Source organism: Hippoglossus stenolepis, chromosome 15 (assembly GCF_022539355.2).
Source record: "Hippoglossus stenolepis isolate QCI-W04-F060 chromosome 15, HSTE1.2, whole genome shotgun sequence".
NCBI classification, from domain to species: domain Eukaryota; kingdom Metazoa; phylum Chordata; class Actinopteri; order Pleuronectiformes; family Pleuronectidae; genus Hippoglossus; species Hippoglossus stenolepis.
Genome location: NC_061497.1, coordinates 21,417,325 through 21,438,933, shown reverse-complemented (window position 1 = coordinate 21,438,933; position 21,609 = coordinate 21,417,325). Strand labels below are relative to the sequence as shown.

Sequence of the window (21,609 nt, the reverse complement as noted above, 5' to 3'; positions counted from 1 at the left end):
TGACAGGAGTTTTGGATCAAATGACAGGGTCTAATATAAGAGGTGTCGCTAGTCGTGATGAAAGTGTCAACACAACTCTGCAAGTTCTCTGCAAAACGACTCGGATTCTCGTGACACGATCCAGAACTGAATCCTCACATGATCCTCAGATTCCTGTCGCAACATCGTCATCAGCACAAAACACAAATATTAAAAGAGTTATTTAAATCCCCTGATGATGGAATGCACACAAAAAAAATACACATTATTATATATTTCCACATTTCAGCCCTGTTTGTTTTATTTACATCTTCAGGATTATTTACATCGTGACTTTATTTACATCTTTTCTCAGGACGTGTCGTTGTGTTTTGAACAGGATCACAGGGTACCGTACATTCTGTGCAAATCTTCTGTTACAAATAAAGTTGAGTGGAGAAATAAAGAGTAGTAGAGTCGCACCGTGCTTCTCCTTTCCTAACTCCTCACAGCTTCTCCTTCACATCTTTCCTTGACCTGGTGACGTATTCCATCCGGGTGAAGGAGTAGTGGTTAGGAAAGGAGATTATTTGGACTTTCCGGACTTCCCATCTTTATCTGGTTTCCTAATTTGATTGTCTGCCCTGAAGTGATTCACATTTAATTATCCTCACCTCCTATTTAGTGTCTGAGCTCCCGTCTCCTTCTTCAGTTTGTCTGCTCAGTTCTGTTTTCTCTCCATGTTCCTGACATTTTAAGCTGCATTTTGAAGTTTTGGAAATCTGCTTTTCCTTGTGCCTGGAAACCCACAAACAGACTGTAAGCTTGACTTTGATTGACTCTTTTCTCAACTACCTGCCTTGTCTGGGGTGTCTGCAATTTGCGCCCTTTAAATTACACAACTTATCGTCCTCAGAACAAACATTTTAAAGCTCTTATAACAGAACAATCCTCAGTAATGTTTTTACTTTGCAGCATGTTAAACATTTGCAGCCTCGTCAATAAGGTTTCAGACTTGAAATCTGGTCTTGTAGCGTAGAAAACTCACCGGTTCTCACAGAGGCGGTTTGTCCGAGGGCTGTTTTCTCCAGATTCAGGAGTGTGTTTCAGAGCGAGTGGAGGCTACAGTGCGTTATGATAATGCAAGTGGAGGAACATGTTCGTCACATCAAAGCAGTGGATTAGTGCGGATCAGCTCCAGACAAACTCTGTGCTAATGAGAGCTAAGTCACATCTGCAGGGCATCGCTGCAGCTCGACACATCCGTGCAATCCTCACTTTACTCAGCGCTTCTTAAGCTTTCTGCCCCAAAGAAACTTTCCCCCCGATTCAGACAAACAACAACATGTTCGCAGGGTAAACAACCAGCGACATGATGGTGCGATAAGACATTTGCGGAACATGGACTTGCAGCATTCTTCCCTCTGAGGCTTTTTTATCACGTAGAGACATTTCTAACTTTTCTATTTTCTTTGCACCAGTTTTGTGTTTTAAGACCAACACTGCAGTCCGCCACCAGGGGGCAGTGGAGATATTTTGGCTTGGGAAGCAGTTGTGTCATCCATCTTTATATTCAGTGTCTCCATCTACACATGTTTCAGTTTGAAGGTAACGAGCTACAGCATGAAATAGCGCTTTTTAAGTTTTAATACTTTCATTTTCTGATGTGTAAACATTGAATCACTTTTCCATGATGTTACAAACTGTTATCTTGCTGATGTGTTCAGTTACACGCAGCATCTGTTGTACATCTGTCTGTCCTGGGAGACGGATCCTCACGTGTGTTGTTAGTTTTACTCTTGTTGAGGGTTAAGAACAGACGATGTCGTTAAGATCTATGAGACAAATTGTGACACGTGAATATGGGCTATAAAAATCTAATTTGATTTAATTGATAGAATAATTCAAACAGAATGTGAGGCTGAAAGGGATCCAGCCTCAATAACACACATCAGATGTCACTTGGGTGAAATCAATGACATTTCAGTCCACAGAACATCACCAGCTACGTTTCCTCCCCCCCCCCCCGCAGCTTCTTTACATCTCCCCCCTGCGACCTTACACAGAGGAGGCAGTCTGTCAGATGAAATGCATGCTGGGAGAACTTGGGTTGAACACATGACATACAGGTAAGACAAAGGTGCGGGCTTCCTTCCAAACCGAGGTGGAAGGGGGAAGGGTTCACTGATATTTGTGCCAACAGCTGCAACTGCAGAGGACAAACACAAACTGGATTTGAAGGACATAGAAACCTGTAATAACTCAGTATCTGGAGGAAGTGGAAATTAACAATTTCATCACCTTATATATTTATTGATTGGCATCACCAGATAAGGTGTAATTAGGTGAGCAGGTACAAATTGTTAAGGATGGGTTGTGATTGTTTATATGACCATTTGGAGGATTTTACACCAATAGAAAATTAGGCTTTATTCCAATAAACCAGCCCTTCCTCTCATTTGGCAGTAGAATCCAGACACGGCGCCAAAATTCGAGTCATGGTCAAAACAGATTTCCTATTCCAGTTATTTCCTCCACCAAGGAGGTTATATTTTCATTTGTTTATGTGTTAGTTAGCAGGATTACACCAAAACTACTTCATTTCTCCCAAACTTGGTAAAAGGAACAGTATAGGTCAGGGAAAAACCTAAAGTTTTGGTGAGGATTTAGGAATTTTTTCATTTTGCGAAATAGGATTATTTTCATTGTTGTTGATCCTCGCAGAGACTATTTCCTGGATCTCGATGAAAGACGTCTGTCCTCTTTAGTGGACTGATATCTGAGCGTGTGTGACGTGCTGCAGCCTGATTGGATTCAAGTGACTGCTGGACCCTGGTGGAGGTTCGAGCTCGACTGAGGGACATTCTAGTTCTTCTATGAAATAAAAGACGTCTGCTTGGATGATCAAAAACCTCATATTATAATATTTTCTTTGCTGCTACATTCATATAAATATATGTATATGATACAGTGTTGTTAACTGTATTAGCAAACAGTCGCCCATTTGTCCCCCAGAAGTTACAGACCAACATTATCATTCCCGTGTCGTCGTGTCAGTGTCCAGCTAATGAATCGAGCTCCAATACTCCCGCTGACGGGCGGTGAACCGTGAAACCAGCTGTCGAGAAGCGAGGCTGCAGCGACAGTAAAAAAAAACACGGAAGGTCATTTTGTGCCTGTTTGTTGTCACTTTGCATTTCTTTGTAGTCGTTTCTTCTTTTATGTCGGTTGGTGGCGGTTTTGATTGACTTTCACCAAGAAGGGAGCTTCAAACAGAGGCCGGGGCCCGTGGCCCCACTTACCCCCGCTGTAATCCTCCCAGAGGATTACTTCACACAAGACTGAACAAAAAGTGAGAAGTCGCCAGAAAAACCCAAAACAACGAGCTGAGAGATGTTATTAGGAACATGAGAGGAGCCGCACTTTCATTTAGGGACTTGAGTTTGGGTTCCACTGTTGTTTCTGAGACTTTAACTTGTGAACATGGTGCAGAGTTTAGCAGCTAAAGAGTCCGATCGTTTTCTGAGGGGTTGTTCAAGAGCTAAATATTAGAATGGTTATGTCCAAATAGGTAAATATCTTCTAATGCATTCACCGGAACCATTTCATAAAGAATCTATTCTGTATGTCAATTTTTGTCTGAGGTAAAAAATACATTTATACAGGTTTGAAATGTGTGTTTACATGTTCCGGCTGAGGCCAAACCTCATTTCTGAGGTTAAGGTTATGGATTAAGATGTAAATTGTGATTTCAAACACGAACCTGGAAACTGTGAATGTTAAAATTCACCAAGTCCCTCGTTAAAACCTTAATTGATTGGTTTACATTACAACATAAAAGAATCAGGCCTCCTCCCTGGCTGTTAAATGAAGAAAATTGAGTCATTTTAATATGATAATCTATCATAATAACAGCAGTAATAAATGAAATTAATGATAAGAGAAGAATATTCAGGTGTTTTGTTTTGGAAATGAATGTAAGGCAATGCAGTCCTTACCCGTGTGTGTGTGTGTGTGTGTGTGTGTGTGTGTGTGTGTGTGTGTGTGTGTGTGTGTGTGTGTGGCTGATGACATCACTCTGTGGCCCGTCTTTGTAGCTCATCTCTTTAAATTCACCACAAGCAACAAAAAGCTTTGAGCCAAAAGCTGATTCATTCAGAAAGAAAATATATCAAACGAAGTCACCTTCTATGACAAAGTGTAATTTCACCTTGAGGAGATGTGGAGACGATGGACTGCAGTCGGTGAAACAGTTCATCCCAACGACCATGTGAAGGTGCTGGTGTGCAGCTCTATTTCATCCCCCGCCGCCCCCCCGCCCTCCAGTCGACTGCATCGTCCTGCTGTACCTGGTCCTGCAGCACACGTGTGAGTCCTGCAACACGAGGATGAGTCTGCAGCCCGACAGTTAAACACAACGCTGTCAGTCCTGACACTGCTGTTTCCACTCAAGCTAAATGCTAATGTGCTTGTTTTTTCGACGGGGCCTCTTCAGAATGCAGGGCAGCAGCCTCGTCTTTCCACGAGGAATCGATTTTTCTTGTTTTCCAAGCCAATCAATTTTCGTGCCAAGAGGCAGGGAAAATCCAGCGCAGATTTCATACATGTGCAGCAGCTCTAATTATGTTAAATTCACCAACGCTGTCTTATTGATTGAGCTCAGGCGGCTGCGGCTGCTCCGAGCTCTCCGGGGCTCCCATGCAGATAAAATGTGATACAGACGTACAAGGCAGCAAATTCATGAATCAAACTGCGTGTATATCAAAAAGTCAGCGGCACAGCAGCCTGATTTATGTGTCGATATGTGAGTCCAACTGGAGTTGATCTATGAGCCAGGGGCCGCGCCAGGGTTTTTATAAATACAGCAGATACATGTTCATTCTCTGAGGCACGTCCATCTTCTCTGATTAGTTTCTCCTCTGGTGTTTACTGACATTTCACCAGCAGAATAAAGAGCATATGGCTTCACACTGGATGATAAACTGAACTTCTTGAATTTTAAAACGACGATGGTGAAATAACCGATTGGATTCTCATGCTCTTGTAGCTCCAACAACCGGTGGCATCAGCTCAAGAGGCAATTAGCGCTGAAACAATTAATTGATTCACGAGTTCAGTCAACTGACGCAAAAAATTAACTTGTCACTTTTGATAACTGAGTTATTGTTTAGGTTTAATTACAGCAGCGTTCGCGTTGCTGCGTCTTCAAGAAAGTGACCAGACTGGACACGTTCACGTCCATCAGCTTCTCTTTATTGTTCTCACTTTCTCATCAGTGAAATCTGCTTGACGGCCAAACTATGGCGACTCTCAGGGGACACACGGACTTAGTCACACAACCATCTACTTCTGAACTGCAGTTCGAGCAGTTGTCTGACGTCACACAACAATGGCGGCGCTCGTGGAGTCGTAGCTACTGTTGCGCTCTGTTGGACCCTTGTTTCCTCGTTTGTGTTCCCTCCCTCTCATGTGTTGGAATGTGTTTCCAAGTATAAAAGGGCTGTAAAATAAAATGTGTTATGGCGTCGTTTTCCCTCCTCTGCTTTGTTTCTGTGTAAACGGAGGCATCTCATCACGTCTCATCACGAGCCAAATAAACATCAGCTTCTCACGGTCAGCCATGTTTGTTTACGTTTGATGTATGTATATCAAACACAATTCTTCAGTGCGCTCCCTAAATTACATCTGAAACTAACCAGATCCAATATAAACGATGTAGCAAAGACATAAACCTTGGTTTCAGGTGTGAGAAAGGCCCTAATTTCAGGGTCATTTTGGTCTGATAGCGATTCTGGAGCAAAGGTCAGGGGTCACCAAGAATAATTAGGATTGATCCTCTTAGGACCACGAACATCCACATGTTAATGTTGCCATTAGTTACCACGTTATCTCTCCTGTGTCAGATCGATGGATCCGCTGACTTTGTGATCCTTTGACAAAAAAGACACTTGACCCGATGTGGAAGCAGAAGAAGAAGAAGAAGAAGAAGAAGAAGAAGAAGAAGAAGAGAGATGATCCTGTGCAGCGTCAGTGATTCACAGTTCATCACATGGTCAGCAAAGGTCACCAGCACAGGAATACTTTCACACATGCCAGTTCAATAAGGGCTAATTAAGTCCCTACATGCTCTGAACACGTGGAGATGAGCAACAACAATAATAATCTTTAATGACAGAGCTGAGTAAAAGTCACACTGTTTGATTCAGGGAGGAATGTTTTTTCTCTCTGTGTGTGTGTGTGTGTGTGTGTGTGTGTGGGTGTGTGTGTGTGTGTGTGTGTGTGTGTGTGTGTGTGTGTGTGTGTGTGTGTGTGTGTGTGTGTGTGTGTGTGTGTTGCTGCTGATACATTGACAACAACTTGCTAACATCCAGCCTCTGCAGTGAGCGTATTGATCTGCCCCTGAGGTTCTGTTCTCGTCCTGACGTGCTGCTGCACTGAATATCAGGTGTGCTGCTTTGGCAGGAAGACGAACGCGTGTTTGGGAAATCACAGATTTCCGACTCTGTCATCAAAATTCTCTTTGATGCACTTGTCGTTGTGTTGCTCTTCTTCTTCTTCCTCGCCTCCTCCTCCTCCTCCTCCTCCTCTTCCTCACAAACACACATCCTCTCCTCCGGTCTGAATCTTCTTATTCTCCTCGCCCTCCCACTCTTCCTCACCTCCTTTACATCCCCCCTTTTCTCATTCTGTCACCATCCTATACCTTTTCTTATTTCTTTTTTTTTAACCAACCACTCCCTCCTCTTCCTCTCTGTCTCTGATTAAGCTTGCTGGTGCATTAATAAAGTGCAGCTCCCCCTCCCATCCTCCTCCAGTGGGATTAGGCAGAGCACTAATTCCATCTCCCGTCCTGGCCGCTTTGAAGTCGACTGCCAGGGAAACCGCCAGCTTCTTCAATTTTTCTCTCCCATTTGCATAATCCCACCACTGCACTGGTACATGCTCATCAGACTGGAGGATGAGCTGCATATTGGCATTTAAATAATCCAGTAGTTTCCAGTAGCATCACTTTCTTCATCAGTGGCTCCATCAGGGATCAATGGATCGCTGTCGTTATCGCCATCAGAATGTCAGCTTTGTTCACGACCCACTTCCTCACCGCTCCCGGTTTAATTCCCCCCCCCGTCCTTATCGCCATTTCTAATTAGCATGTGCAAATGGTAATTCTTGCTCATTGGCAGCGGCTGATCGTATTCGCGTTGCATTATCTGCCCGAGCAGCAGCGTGAGGGTAATTCCCGCGTCTGTGGCGAGGGCGCCGCAGCGTTCCAAGAGGAGCGTCTGTGTGTGTATTCTGGAAACATCACACAGCAGAACCGATGTTTGAAAAACAGAGCAGTTGTAAATGTGTGAATAATCATCTTTCCCCCCCGTGAGGAGGAAAATGGAAGAAATCTAAACCCTGAAGGTTCCGTGAAAAGGGATCTCCTCAGTGTTTCCTCTAATCCGTGAGTCAGCAACCTTCGGTCAGCAGTAATGACTAATGTAGGGACGGCAAGCGTGTCCTGTTTTTCAAAATGAAAGAAGTCCTTCTTGCACAAAACCAGTGTTGCTGTTGTGATGTGTAATAACTGCAGAGGTCACTCGGGAATACAAAGCTGACCATGTTTCAGGCCTGGTGCAAACTACAGGATTTTAACCTCCTACCCGATTAATAAAAACATGGGAGCCCACGGACTTAAATGATTTTTAATATGATCATCGTCAGAACGCACACACACGAGGATTTGGCCCGAACACACCTGGTGTTTGTGGGAAACGGTTTCTCGGCGGCGGCTCCAGAGACTCTCACAGAAACTCGCACGATGGAACATGACACCTGAAGAGAAACAAACATGGAGAAGGATCCACGTCGTGTTCTGTTCTGCAGCGAGAAACCGAAAAGAAGAAACCTTTGAAGTTGAAGCTTGGATTTATACATTTTGCACCGAACATTTCAAGAATAACGTCGTAAAAGAGGAAATTTGTGGATATCTTACTTTAGGATTAGAAAGTTTCTTGCAGAATCTTTTTAAAGATATTTATGATAGTGTGATGCTAATGTGACAAAAGATTAATTATTTGTGAAACCTGTACTAAAGTATAATTAAACAACACGTTCCTAATCTCAACACAGGCAACAAGCTGATCTTCTGATATTCCTCCTCTAAAAGGACATGTCGCCTATAATTCTGACTTTAATCATTTATTTTATTTTCTCATAATAGTACTACCACACATTAGATTCCTCTGCCCGTAGAGATTGTTGAAGGTGAAACCAACAAATAAAAAGTTAAAGAGCAGCTCATTAATCTTCTTCTTCAGGAGCATTACACACACTTTGTGGTCTCGAACAATGTAAACTGTTATTTAACCTTCTGATGGTTGCAGGACTATAACTGTACATGTAATTAAAGCACAAGTCGGTGATGTGCAACACATCCATCTGGTGTCGTCATTGTGCCGTCTCCGTGTGAGATCTGGAGATAAATCAGTTCCCACACTGGAGGCGTCTGTGTCGCAGCCTTGGTGCAACAGGACACTGGAGCATAAATCAAACTTAATGGGGCGGCAGTGGAAATTATTAATGAGCGCTCGCATCCAGGAATCTGTACCCACAAATTATCTTTGGGATTTGCTCAGAGTATATGTGAGGTACTGAGTCTGACTAAGAATAAATATATGTTGTTGTGGCAGCAGCATGTTTCAGAAATGTTGGTGATAAAGCCTGAGACACGGCTTCATGCCCCGAAGAAGAAAGTAAATGATCTTTTCCCTGAGAGGTGAAGGCTGCTTCCAGTGGAGCCTCAACCAGGTACAGGAGGCTTCAGTGCTCAGGCATCACATATAATACAGTAAGCCCACTACCCAGCATGCACTGCTGTCATCAAAGCAGGAGACACAACTGCTGAGTCAGCTACGTGGATGAGGTGAAGGTTTGCAGTGACCAGTTCCAGGATTGGACCGGTTTAAACAAACAAATATCTGAAAAACACTAAAATGTCCTAAATTGTCCAAAAGCTATTTTCAACCATTCCACTTGTTTTCAGCGCTTGTTGTAAACTACAGATGTCGATGTTGTTCGGTCCCTCTCACGATTACCTAAACAAACAATGCACCACACAAACAATTCAGCACTGATTGGTCCGTGTGTGTGAGTCAATAAATCAATGTGTCGGTGTCCAGGCTGCTGCTGTGGCCTCTGCATCATCTGCAGGCGACGCCGGTGGCTCTTTATTACAGAACCTGTCAGTGTATGCTAATGGTCGGTCACGCTGCAGAGTCCGAGGGGGAACTCCTTCAGTCGCAAGGCATCCAGAGCTCTACCACATGACTACCTACAGCAGATGCAAGGGAATAAGCGCCTGTGCGTGAATGTTGGATACACTTATCAACCTTTAGCCCGACCACTTGGCCCTAACCCTCCGTTTTGCTTGTGCATTGTTCCAATTTCTGTATGTGATGCAGGGGCAGTGCCCATACACCCCTTCAACAGCAGTGTATTCAGGACCCTCTAAAAAACAAAGGGGTAGACGGAAATTCAGGAATACTTTACGAACGTACGAAGCAAATCAAGACGGCAGCCGTTTGGGGGTTAAAATGCTGATAAATATATGAAATCTAGCAAAATAACCATGAATTTCTTTGCAAATCCAACAGAATCTCTTACAGTTGTTTAATCCAGTATCAAATGAAAATGTCATTGAATTGCTGTGACAAGCGTTTCAGGGAAATCGCTATTCACGCCGTCAACACAAGCCTGTGAACAGTCTGAGTGAGAGTAACGAGTAGCGTCAGTAACTCCTGTGTTTGAAAATAACTTCCCGGCTCATGTTATAAGGTTTTCAGTAAAGTTTCTATGAACAGGACTAACGTTACATTGAAATGACGTAGCGAGTGGTGTCCTCTCCCCTGTGGCTCTGTTTGGGGACGACAGTGAAGTGACAAGGACACTTCATATCTAGGGGTCGGGCCAAGGCAGAGGAATTACGACAGGTCCTTAACCTTATCCTCTGTGTGGCTGCTGTGGTGTCGCTTAATTCAGAGGGATGATGGTGGAGGGCAAAGGTTAAAGGTCAAGTGTGTGTGTGTGTGAGAGAGAGATATATTATGTTTGTGTAGGAGAGAGGATAAAATAGGCTGCCATCAAAAAGCTCATCAGCATATCAGTGTTTACACAAAGAAATCCCTGTGATGTGATCTGAATATATTACAGGATGAAAAATGTCTAATTTATGCACTGATGTTTTCATTATTTAAGCTTTGAGACCTTCAGTTTGTCAAATAGTCACAAAAGATATGATACAAGCATCGGGAAGTTTGGGCTATTTCACAATTTAGCACTTTTGGAAATATGTTTATTGGCTCAGTGAGACTAGATGACCTAGAGGTTCCCTGCTTCCTGTTAATCTTGAACTACTTCCTGACTCTTCACCTGCGTATTTACGGACTTTCTCAGCGAGAACAGGTTTTTGTATGTTCTGCAGAATGTTGTGTTATTCCTTTAACACACAGCTTGTATCTGTGAACCAATTAATTGCGGTAGAAGTTGTCATTTGCTGCTTAATATGAACGATTGAACAAAAGTGGAAGAATATGTGGGGAAAACCACACAGGCTATAAAATATATTAAGCTATTAAATATTTTCTATTTTCTTCTCAACAAAAAGGACTTTGTGTTCGTACAAAAATGTTTTAATTGATTTTTTTTAATTTAAGCTTGGACACCTTGGATGTGCTGAAGTGAGAGTATGACGCCGGACTCTGCTGCGGTGGCGTTAACACAGAGCGCTTGTTCAACATTCATCTTTTAATTTGCTGGAATTTTCCTCGCTGCCGTCCCTGAGGTGGTTTTCTCGACTCTTGCTGAAGAAGAAGGGTGTGAGGTGACTAATCACTCCGCAAAAGAGACGGACATAAATATCCTCAGGCCAATTCGGCCTCGCTCACACGATAACAAAATTACTAGTCTATCACCCAAATTGTCCCGGCACCTGACAGGGCTAATAGTTTCCACACATTCAGTAAATGACACCGAGGACAGATACCGAGGCTCCGATGATAATTCTTATTGCTGCAGCTCCGTGTTAGTTGTGGACTCGACCTGCGTTAAAGCGCTCGAAGCAATAACTCGGCTGCACTGAGGAGCTGTCGGGTTCCTGACATCATGTCCACGACTCCCAGAGCTCCTCTTCCCCTCCGACTGATGAAAATGAACAAACTACCTCCCCCTCCTTAATTTATTTAATTTAACAAGCCTCAATGAGGTAGCTGAAAGAATACGCTAAGGTTCTCCAGGCTCAGGGAAGTCAGGTTGATGGAGGGCGGTAAAAAAAAAAAAAGGGATTCTTGTTCCTGTGGCTAAACGTGATGGAGTTACCTGAACTTCCTGCTGTAAGAAATGTATTTGGTGTTAATATCAGGGAACAACATGAGGGAGAAGCCATTTAAACTTGAGGCAAAGCTTAGTCAGTCCATGAGTTGGTGTCAGTGATGGACAAATTGTTGACCAAATCTGGTTTTGCAATTCTTGTTGCTCATGTTTTCCCTTTTTTATATGTTCTTTGTTCAATTTCAAGTTTATTCTGTATCACAAATTGTTCCTAACATTGTCCACATCTCTTTTTACATTTGTGCATCACTTCTTCTTCTAAAATCAAATATAATGGTTTGTTAAAGGATTTGTTCAGTTTACTTTTTTCCTTGTAGTTCCGTGCCCTTAGCATCAACCCTGAGTTCTTTCCAAAATTCATCCATTCTTCATATTAACTAGAAAAGGACATTCACTGTTTATGAATGTTTGAATGAGGAAGGACACATTCCATTGCTCCTAGAAATCGACTGTGCTTTAAACATGTTTTGGGTGAACGTGTCCTGCACAATGTTTCAGTGGGTTGAATATATTTAAGAACATGTTCCCAGCTCTGCCCTTTTCCTTCCAAATACCAAATGTTGTCAAGATCCTCTCGACTCCTGTAGAGTTTACAGCAGCACAACAGAACTGCTCCACAAAGTTGAAGGTAAATTCATGGTACATGTGTTGGTTTCATTTCTCTTTTAACCTTTCCACAGGTTCCTGTGATGTTTTGCAGTCGCAGGTCGCACTCGGTGGGTCTTACTCACCCTTCCATCACTTTTCTGTGGCGAAAAGAACGGCTATAAAATGAACACTTGTTGTTTGAGATGGATTTTTGTATTTGTATTTATAAATTGTATTTTCTCTATTCTATATAAAAAAAACATCCCCGTCCAACCCCCCCAGACCCTGGCAGGACCTATGGAGGCGAGAGAAATAATAACCTGCATTCTGTTTGTGCAGATAATTGGCTAAGCAACGAGAAGGAGGAGAAAAGATTTGCACAAATTGCTTCACCACGTTTCAGCGGAGATGCAGCCTCTGCTCCGCAGGGAAACATGTCGGTGTTGTTGTCGAAACAAAAACAGATACTTTTAAACGTGAGTGTGCAAAATTTCATCAGAGGGGTTTGTGCGAGTTTCTTTATCAACACAGATAACCTGCCCCCCCCCCAATCTGACATCTGAGAGAAGCTGCTGACGGTGATTAATACGTTCGCAGAGGAGACGGGTGAGTGACGCCTCTCCTCCTCCTCCAGATACCATCATCTTCACACCCTTCATCTGATCGAGCGCCCGGCTCTTCCTACCTGCACCGCCGCCGCCGCCACCTCCTGTAGACAAGTTATGTTGGAGGCAACAACGCAGAGAAATAACGCCAGTGTTTCCAAACGCCTGTGACTAATAACGCTTGTATTTAATATCCTCGGATTTCACTTGAGAAAACAAGGAAAATGCATTTCCAGGAGCTGCTAATTCTACTTTCAGGAAGATAAGACTCCTGTATTTGTTTTTGGAATTAAAACATCTAATTAATAACTATAATTAACTAATGATTATACATAACACATCATTGGGGATGACATTTTATTCTGTATACATACACACAACATGACACCTCCCCTAATGTCTTTATTGTGCCCTAGTGACCGGCTGCAGTATAGGTTATAAACCCCGACTTCTCCATGTTAGTGGATGAGACATTGAGCAAACTACAAACACACCTCAAATGTTTCTCAAAGATGGTTTCTGTCATTTGAGGAATAATTCTTATCACTGATGTTTCTTCGTTTTTCTCTTAAGTTTGGTTTTCATTAGTCATCTCATGCTATAGTAGTGAAGTGGAACGTCGTGATTGACAGCTGAGGTTGACTTTCAATTCATTTCTGGATATCTTTATCCATCTTTATTTACAATCTTTGTTCCGTCCCAATGTTACAATAACATGACTCATGATGAGATCCGAGCGCTGCCTCCACGTAAATAGCATCAGTCATTTCACCTTGATGTATTGTTCTCGTAGTCAATTACAACCTACAGATTTTCACATGTCACATTAATGGATGAGAAGGAAAAAAAATCGGACATGCAAGTGTTTGTATCGGGACGTTTTCAGGTGTCGTCATTGGTGCAAGATGGAAATTTGGTATCCGGGATATTTTGGCCTCATTTCTGGATAGTGGGAGGAAGAGTCCCTCTTTATTTACACTCTGTGGTTTAATCTCCCTGCTGCTTAATTGACTCACAGTACGTCATTCTTTGTTAACATATCCTATAATGGCTGACATGTGTAGTTAATACTCCCTCAACTTCCTCCTCACACAGTTCAACCTCTGTGTCTGACGATGTCAAAAATAATCGGAGCTACACCATGTTCTAACATGTTTGGAAGCAGGACCCGGTGTTCTAGGAATTCCCGATTCTCCCCCCGCCCACTGGGGAGTAGCAGGTTTTGTTTGATGCGGTGCCGCAGACTTCATCTCGCATCATAACCTGGATGGATGCGCTGGCGGCAGCTGTCGAGTTAGCCCTCGCTCTGAACCCTGTCTGTTAGCGTGTCAGGCGGTGTCACTGAGGTTTGCCTTTGGAATCTCCTTTTCATGCAGAATCGGAGTCTTTTCAAAGGCCCTCAGAAGAGATAAGCACGCCCTGCCGACCTGACGATGGAATACAAATGACCTTTTGAGCAGCGGGAGGTGAAAAGGGAGCGATAACGCAGAGGAAACGTGTCAGCGGGGAGAGGGAGCGTGAATGTGAACCATATGGCAACGAAAGGTACGAGACAATATGTGGGAGAGCGAGAGAGAGAGGGTTAGAGTGATGAATGGGTTCCCTGAAGTATGGTGTTGATTTTTGGCATTTTGCTGAATAGAAGTTTTCAGCCAGTGATATCTGCAAAGTGCAATTTCAAAGAAGTTCTTTTATGATCTACAGAAAACCAGCAGAGACATTCTCTAAGGCACAAATCTTTACATTTCCTCTTGGCTGCAGCTGCTGCATTAAGTGTCCTTGTGTCCCGAGATCACCGGAGAAAGTTCACTGGAGCTGATGTTTCTGCAATATTTTATGCATAAGATACATTTGTTTGTTGTGGAATTATTCAAATTGGACATTAGAAGATGCACACTTCTGTTGTGTCTGCAACAGCGCCTCCTGCAGTCACATATGGTGATTATCTCTGTGGGGTTCCGTATGCTGAACTGAAACACGACTGAACGGTGGATATTCCCCATGATCCCTAGAACAAATCCACCAAACTGTTTAGAATTCTTCATATTTTAAAAGTTTCCTGCTGAATATTGGAGATAAACTTTAGTTTTAATAACTTCTGAGTCTTTTTACCTGATCCACAGTTCAGCTTCACTCTTCAACCTGCTGGACCTGATTCTGACAGTTGAAGCTGCGACTCTCTGTCAGTTCTTCTCACAGGAGATCGAACCCACTCACCCAAAGTTACATGGATCAGACGTTCAGGGTGAGAAGTGGGAATGAAAGAGGAAACATTCCCCTGATTCACAGTCACTGAAACATCAAACTCATTTTAATAAAGCTGCTATTTTAAAGTATAAAAGTTGCATAGACCAGGCTCCAGCCAGGAAACAGCCAGACTTCCACTGTGCAGAGTTCAAAAAAATACTTGAATACCTCAATGGTTTACTTATTATCTAATTTCTTTCATCTGTACAAAAAACTAGTGCAAAAGTGATATTTATCTGTTTAATGGGAGGTTTTGCTCATGAGAATTTGTTAAGACGAGTAACTCCCTGGAGGCAGCAGGTTCAAAGTCGGTGTGATGCATCCTCTTGGGACCCTCAACGTTCCATCAATGTGTGGATGTGTGAGCGGATGAAGGGAGTGAGAGACAGCGGCAGCGGGAGGGGCAGAGATGACAAAAGAGGAGTATAGAGTCGTCTGCCCGGGGGCGAGACCGTCAGTCAGCTCCTCAGAAGTTTTAACTCCTCGGAGCGCAGCCATTCTGAGAGCGGCTTCCTCTCTCACATGTTCACCCACCAGTCCTATGATGCATATTAAATCAGCGGGTTGAATAATGAAGCCTCTCCCACATAAATTAGAGAGACATGTGGAATTCCCCTCAGGTTCAATCACCATGAATATTAAAGACAAACTCACAAGGTTACAGAGAGAATCGCAGACGGGCAGAACAAGCAGAGGGTGGATGAAGAAATATGACGAATGAAGGACAAAGGGGGAGAGAGAGGGAGCAGATAAAGCAGAGAGCTCCTGGCGAGAGGTGAAAGGAGTCGTTATAATTCTATATCGGCGATGGCCGTGTAATCATTTTGCTCACATCTGGAAACAGAGTTGGAAAGTGGGATCATTAAATTTGCAGTTCTGTCCGTGGTAATGTCAGTCTGCAAGGTTGTTCTTTTTAAAGTGATGTATCCTGGAATATGGGAAATTAAATAAACATATCGATATTACAGTGCAGGACGATTAAAGGAGTGTGTGTGTGTGTGTGTCTCTGTGTGTGTGTGTGTGTGTGTGTGTGTGTGTGTGTGTGTGTGTGTGTGGCCAGTTCTGAAGAACTCATTCTAATGCGTCAAAACCAAGTATCCGCTGTGTAGTTGAGATCATAATGATGTTCCTCAGGTGTGGAAACATCAACACGTTGACAGATGTTGAGGCTGGTGTGATCCGTAGACTGTAAATAAAAATGGACGATGTGTTTCCACTTCCTGCCATCGTACAAAACTGAAGCCAAAGTATCCCAGGCTTGCAGGGGGCTGCCATCTTGGTTCTTTGGAGCCAGAGTCTGCACATTGTTGAATGTGAGGTGGAACAGCCACTGGTCTCACCTTGTTTTTATAGCATCAAATAACTTATTAAAACCAAACTTACGAGAACAAGAACTACCTAATATGACAGAAACCATCTTTGAGGAAAAACAATTATTAAATGTGAACTTTGACTTTTGTTTATGTCCCGTCCACTACCATGGGGAGGTGGGATTTAGGACCTGTACTGCAGCCAGCCACCAGGGGGGGGGATCCAGATGATTTGGCTTCACTCTGTGGAGCGTCCATCTTTATTTATCTTTGTCTATGGGTTGGATCATTCTAATTATCACTTGAATTTCAGTTCAATGTTTCATCGCATTTCAATGCACAACCACCAAAGATTGTAGGATAAATGACAGGATGACTCACCTGACAGATATTCTCTCCGTCATGTGTTCTTCACCTCTGGTTCTCTTCAGAGATGTTCTTCAGTGTGAGCTGGGAACAAACCCCCCTGATCTTCCTGACACTGACTGCTTTTATTATGATACTCACAGACAGCGGACCCTGCTCATGCATTCTTAATGGGAGGTTTCTGGAAAAATGCTGACTCCCGGTGGATATTCAAACAGCGTCGGCCCTTGTCCAGTGTCAGATGTTATTCTCATCAATCACGCCGCGTGTCCGTCGGTCCGCAGCAGCCGCTGGACACGATCAACCTCTCACTCCGTCTCTGTGGCTGCTCTGGGTCCTAATCCTAGATTGTGTAGGTTGTTAATGGAGGTTGGAGTTCAAACTAAGATTGTCCCTGCAGGAAAAACACAAACACGTCCTGCAGAAGAATTGTGCAAATACCGAAAAGTACAAACAAAATAATCTAGCGACATATTTACAATTCTTGCCAAAACGCCACCAGAACAGTTGCACACGAGTAAATGAGGGTGAGTCAGTTTTGCTTCTGTGTTTCTGTGCAGCTTTATCTGAAGTGGAGATGAATTGCATTTTTTTCCAAAAGTTAAATCTACTTTGCAGCGTGGGCTGTGAGCGGAAACATCATTTTGTCAATCAGCAGCGCAAAGTAGCAACGTAGGCATCTCTGTAAAATTACAGATTCTTCCTCAGGATCAAATCCCCAGATTTAATCAAAATGCCAGCGTCTGAGTTCCTGCGTTCTATCTGACAATGGGGCTCTCTTGTTATTGACAGTGAGAATTACACTTCTCTTTCTGGAATTCTCTGAGGGAGGAGTGAACGAGTGGAAGTGGACTGGCACTAAATGACTGAAAGATCAAGGGGGTTTCGCAGCCACAGAGGGAGGCGAACGGCAGATTACTGATCGGACTAAGACATTCATGTTTTCAAATGGATATTTCTCCGCGCTTGAGTGAAGTTTCCAATTTTAGCTGTCGGCTCAGTTCAGAGGATGTTATCTGGAGTGAGTAAATAAGACTCGAAGGGATAAAGGTGGAGTTTGCATGTGTGTGTGTTTGGTATTTGACTGCAGTGCACGACCAGAGCTTCAGTATTCTTCAGTAGAATTATACGAGAGCTCTGCAGAAAGACTGAGAGTCTGCAGCCAAGCTAACTGTGAGGTGAGGTTAACACTTAGTCATTTTACAGGTATAATGCTTATGATTAAACTCCTTCAGATGAATCATCTCCTCCACACCCACTACTTCCCTAATGATGACACGTTACATAAGATAAATATACACGAAATACACACAAAAAAAAATACATCCCCAAGTAAAGCTTTATTACAAGCTCTTTCAAATTAGGAATAAATAAATTCCAATATCTTTAGACGCAGAATATTAATTGGAAGCAGCAGCAGCAGCAGCAGGTTGATGGGGGATAAATACTTGAAGGTAAAGGTAAGAGCCCTTTATATTTAAATACTTTATATATAAATACTTTATATTTACATCAGGAGCAGATCCTCTCTACGACGGCCGCCATTTTTTTTTACAGTAGCCCAAGACTGGACAAACTAAACTGCAACATGACACTTCACCACTAGATGTCACTAAACTCTACACACTGGACCTTTAAAGTTGAATGATGCTAGTTTCTGCTACGAGTCGAACAAACAACCTGCATCTCGGACCAAACATTCCTTATCATCCTGTTTGAACTGACCTCATATCTGTGAACCCTGATGCCCCCGGAGTTGAACCCAAACCCTTGACTCCAAACCCTGCTCAGCCTGAATAGAAGTCAAATCTGGACCTGAGCCTCAACACAAACTCTACAAGTCCAGTCCCAGGAAATAGCCTGAATGATTTAGGTAATGATGGGAGAAATTTCCATTATAACTGTCATCCTAACAGATGAATACAGTACATTTATTAGGCTGGTTCTGAATACACCCATAGAAACTGACAGGAAACAGATGAGTCACCCTGTTTTTTTTTGTGCCTCTCTTTCTCTCTCTCTCTTTTTCTCTCTCTCTCTCTCCTCTGACTTATAATCGGATAATTGAAGGGCTGCATGTTCTCTTCTCCATCTGCCATTTCCACACTCTCACGTCTTCATATCCTCCATCTCCCGTCACACTGTTTGAACTTAGCAAACACACAGCTGCACCGCCAGTGACTAATTCTCACTTTTCTGGTTTCACACAGACGCTCACACGCACACGATGGGATACCTTCATATTGAGAGAAGCCCCGGGAAGCAGAAGCATCAGTCCTGCCTTATAGGGACCAGTTTGAGCCCATTGGCAGCAGATCACATCATTCCAGGCCTCCACTGGTTTCTATTGATTGTCGTATTAAATGAAAAAACATTAGCAGCCTCTTAAAACTTGTTTTTGTTGTATAATCTTCAAGTCTGGGTTGTTTTGTTAAAGTTTGTTAAAGCCTCGATGCAGAATCCATGATTCCTATCGACTTCACGATGCTGCTCGAACTAACATTAGCATCTCAGACTGATCCTGAGCCAGACTCGCAGAGAGCATAATAATTCAACCACCAACCGCAGCCAAGAGTTTTTTGTTTTTGTTTCTTTGCCAACTCCCAGTATCGACATTAAAGCTGCACCAGACCAGAACCAGACCAGGGATTGTGTCTCAGTGAAGAGAGTTGATCTGATCTGAGAGTCGGCTCATCGTTAGTTCTTTGTCTGTCCCTGAGTGAGAGAGGAAGTTACATTGGTCCGACCCAGTTTCTCAGTTTTCCCAGTGGCCGTTGCTCTTGTCAGAATTACAGGTCATTTCAAATTGCTTTCACACTGAATGAAAAATCATAGTAATGGTGCGTTCACACCAACAAAGTCAATGCAAAAACGTGAATAGACAGATATTTAGCATCTCTCACCCCGGGTGAAACGAATGATGCAAATTTCTGTCCCTTGAGTTGTTATATTTGAATTCGCTATTGAGGAAAACACTGAATCAACCCTCAGATCTGGACTCATACATATAATAGTTACAAATTTTAGTTCAACTTGAAACTTGAGCAAATTACAGTGTTTGCTCTCCAGTCTGGTTTGTGATATGAATCACTGTCACAGGAAACTCATGGTGCACTCCTCCTCCTCCTCCTCTCCTCCTCCTCCTCCTCCTCCTCCTCCTCCTCCTCTCCTCCTCCTTCTCCTCGCAGCACCTTCATTATTAAATTCAGAAACGTTGGAGCCAGGGCTGAGGTTCACACCCAATCCCAGAATATACCTGTGAATGAAATGCTGAGGTTTCCTCCGATGATCAAACACAACTCTGCCCTGCGAGAGATGCACAGCTCCATTTTCTGACACAAATGAAAATCAAATCAATCATTAAAACCAAATGGGTTTGCGCAATTTTCCGACTATTGTTTTGGTAATTACAGGTTTTAATTTAACATAATGTGAAATCTCTAGCTGCGTGCCCCTCGCGACAATGGAGTAATCCATCCACCCACCAGCTCATTCACGGCTCTGACAGAAAGCAGTGGTTCCTGGCCCACCAGCCTGTGGAGAATCGATTGGCTCTGGCTGGGGAGAAAAGAGAAGATCATGCTGACGGATTTGCAGAAGGCAACTCCACATACACACACAGGAACACACACACGTTATTATGGTGTTAGAAATACAGGCACACTCGCAGGAATGCAAGTGAGATGGTTGCTTGCAGACGTCTGCGGCACGTTCACCCTCCAAAAACTGCACCCGTGATCTCTGCAGCTTTGCCTATTCTCACAGAGAAAAGAGGAATAAACACCTCGGTGGTTCTCGATGCTCTGACCCTCCTCCTCTCTTCGGTCTATGTCTCTTCATGTGGAAGGATGAACATGTAACAGTAACCACTGAGCCTTGAGCCTGTAGTGAAAAGTCAGCCAGCCTCTGCAGCAGCTCTCACCCAGAGGCCGTCCGTGCCCTTACCTCCTATGTGCCGTTATTGTTCCTCTGGTCCGTTTGGTTCTGCCCCGGTGTTTCTTCTTTTTGTTGCAGGTAACTGGCGGTTGGGGCGTTTTCGCTTTGGCAGCGCTGACCTTATTAAATACATTATTAACTACATATTGATCCCATGAATCTGACACTATCACAGTTTCTATAGCCTTTAAGAATAGTGAAGGAATAAGGCAGAATAATAATGCAGCTGTGTTACTATCGGAGGATCAAGCTCAGACTATCACACCAGAACAGAAAATGCTTTGATTCATCCATCACACGAGCTTCAGGAGAAAAGTCTCATCTATTTTTCACCTGAATATGATTTTCTTTATATGTTGGGAAAGCACAAAAAAGTGCAGCTATTTGACTGAGAAATTAAGATACGACTCTGGGTTCCTTGACTAATAAGATAAGATGAGATAAGAGAATAATTTATTAGTCCCACTATCTTTCAACTTTCATGGCTGCAAACGGTAAACAAATGTAAACATTAGCAGAAAAGCAGATAATCAAGAAAATATAAACACAAGGAAATAAAAAACAAAACAACAATGCTGTCTTCAGTACGATGTAGAAATTGAATTGATGTCAAAGCAACATGATGAAACTTTTCGGCTCCAAAGTTTTATTAAATTCAAGGAACAGATTAGACACTCGTCTATAATTTGTTTGATGCAGGAGTTTTCAAAGTCTGACAGTTTCTGACACACACACACACACACACACACACACACACACACACACACACACACACACACACACACACACACACACACACACACACACACACACACCGGAACTAATGCTGCCACAGAGGCTGCGAGTTGAAGGAGGAGAAACAAAACAAAACACAGAGTGAACAATGACTTCACCAAGTGGCCATACAGACAAGTCCAGATGAAAGATGATGGTTTTACTCTCAGTGTTGTACTTGCAGCTTGTTTCGCCCCTAATTTACATTGTTTTTGTGAAAGTGACAGAACCGTTCTCACTTCTTAAACTACTACAAGTGATGGATTCATGTTTATTCACAAATGACAATGAGGATGATTGGATCCTCGGGAAATGTCTGTCACGCTCATTCAAAGAAATATGTTGCGTCTGTGTGTTCAGATTTGATTTATGACTCCGAGTCAGAACAATGAACCACTGGATACTGGATTCTTTAAAAAGTACCTTAATTACGTCCCCGAGTTGTGCATCACAGC

The 21,609-nt window shown here is 43.1% G+C and overlaps 1 protein-coding gene across 1 annotated transcript in view; it reads left to right on the top strand.

Moving 5' to 3' along the window:
• Positions 1–21,166, top strand: part of elmod1 (ELMO/CED-12 domain containing 1) — a 32,258-nt gene extending 11,092 nt beyond the window's left edge. Inside the window, exon 13 of the mRNA XM_047343338.1 lies at positions 21,106–21,166. The gene's annotated coding sequence lies outside the window, so the exon portion shown is untranslated. The remainder of the gene's footprint in view (positions 1–21,105) is intronic.
• The last annotated feature ends 443 nt before the right edge of the window (positions 21,167–21,609 follow it).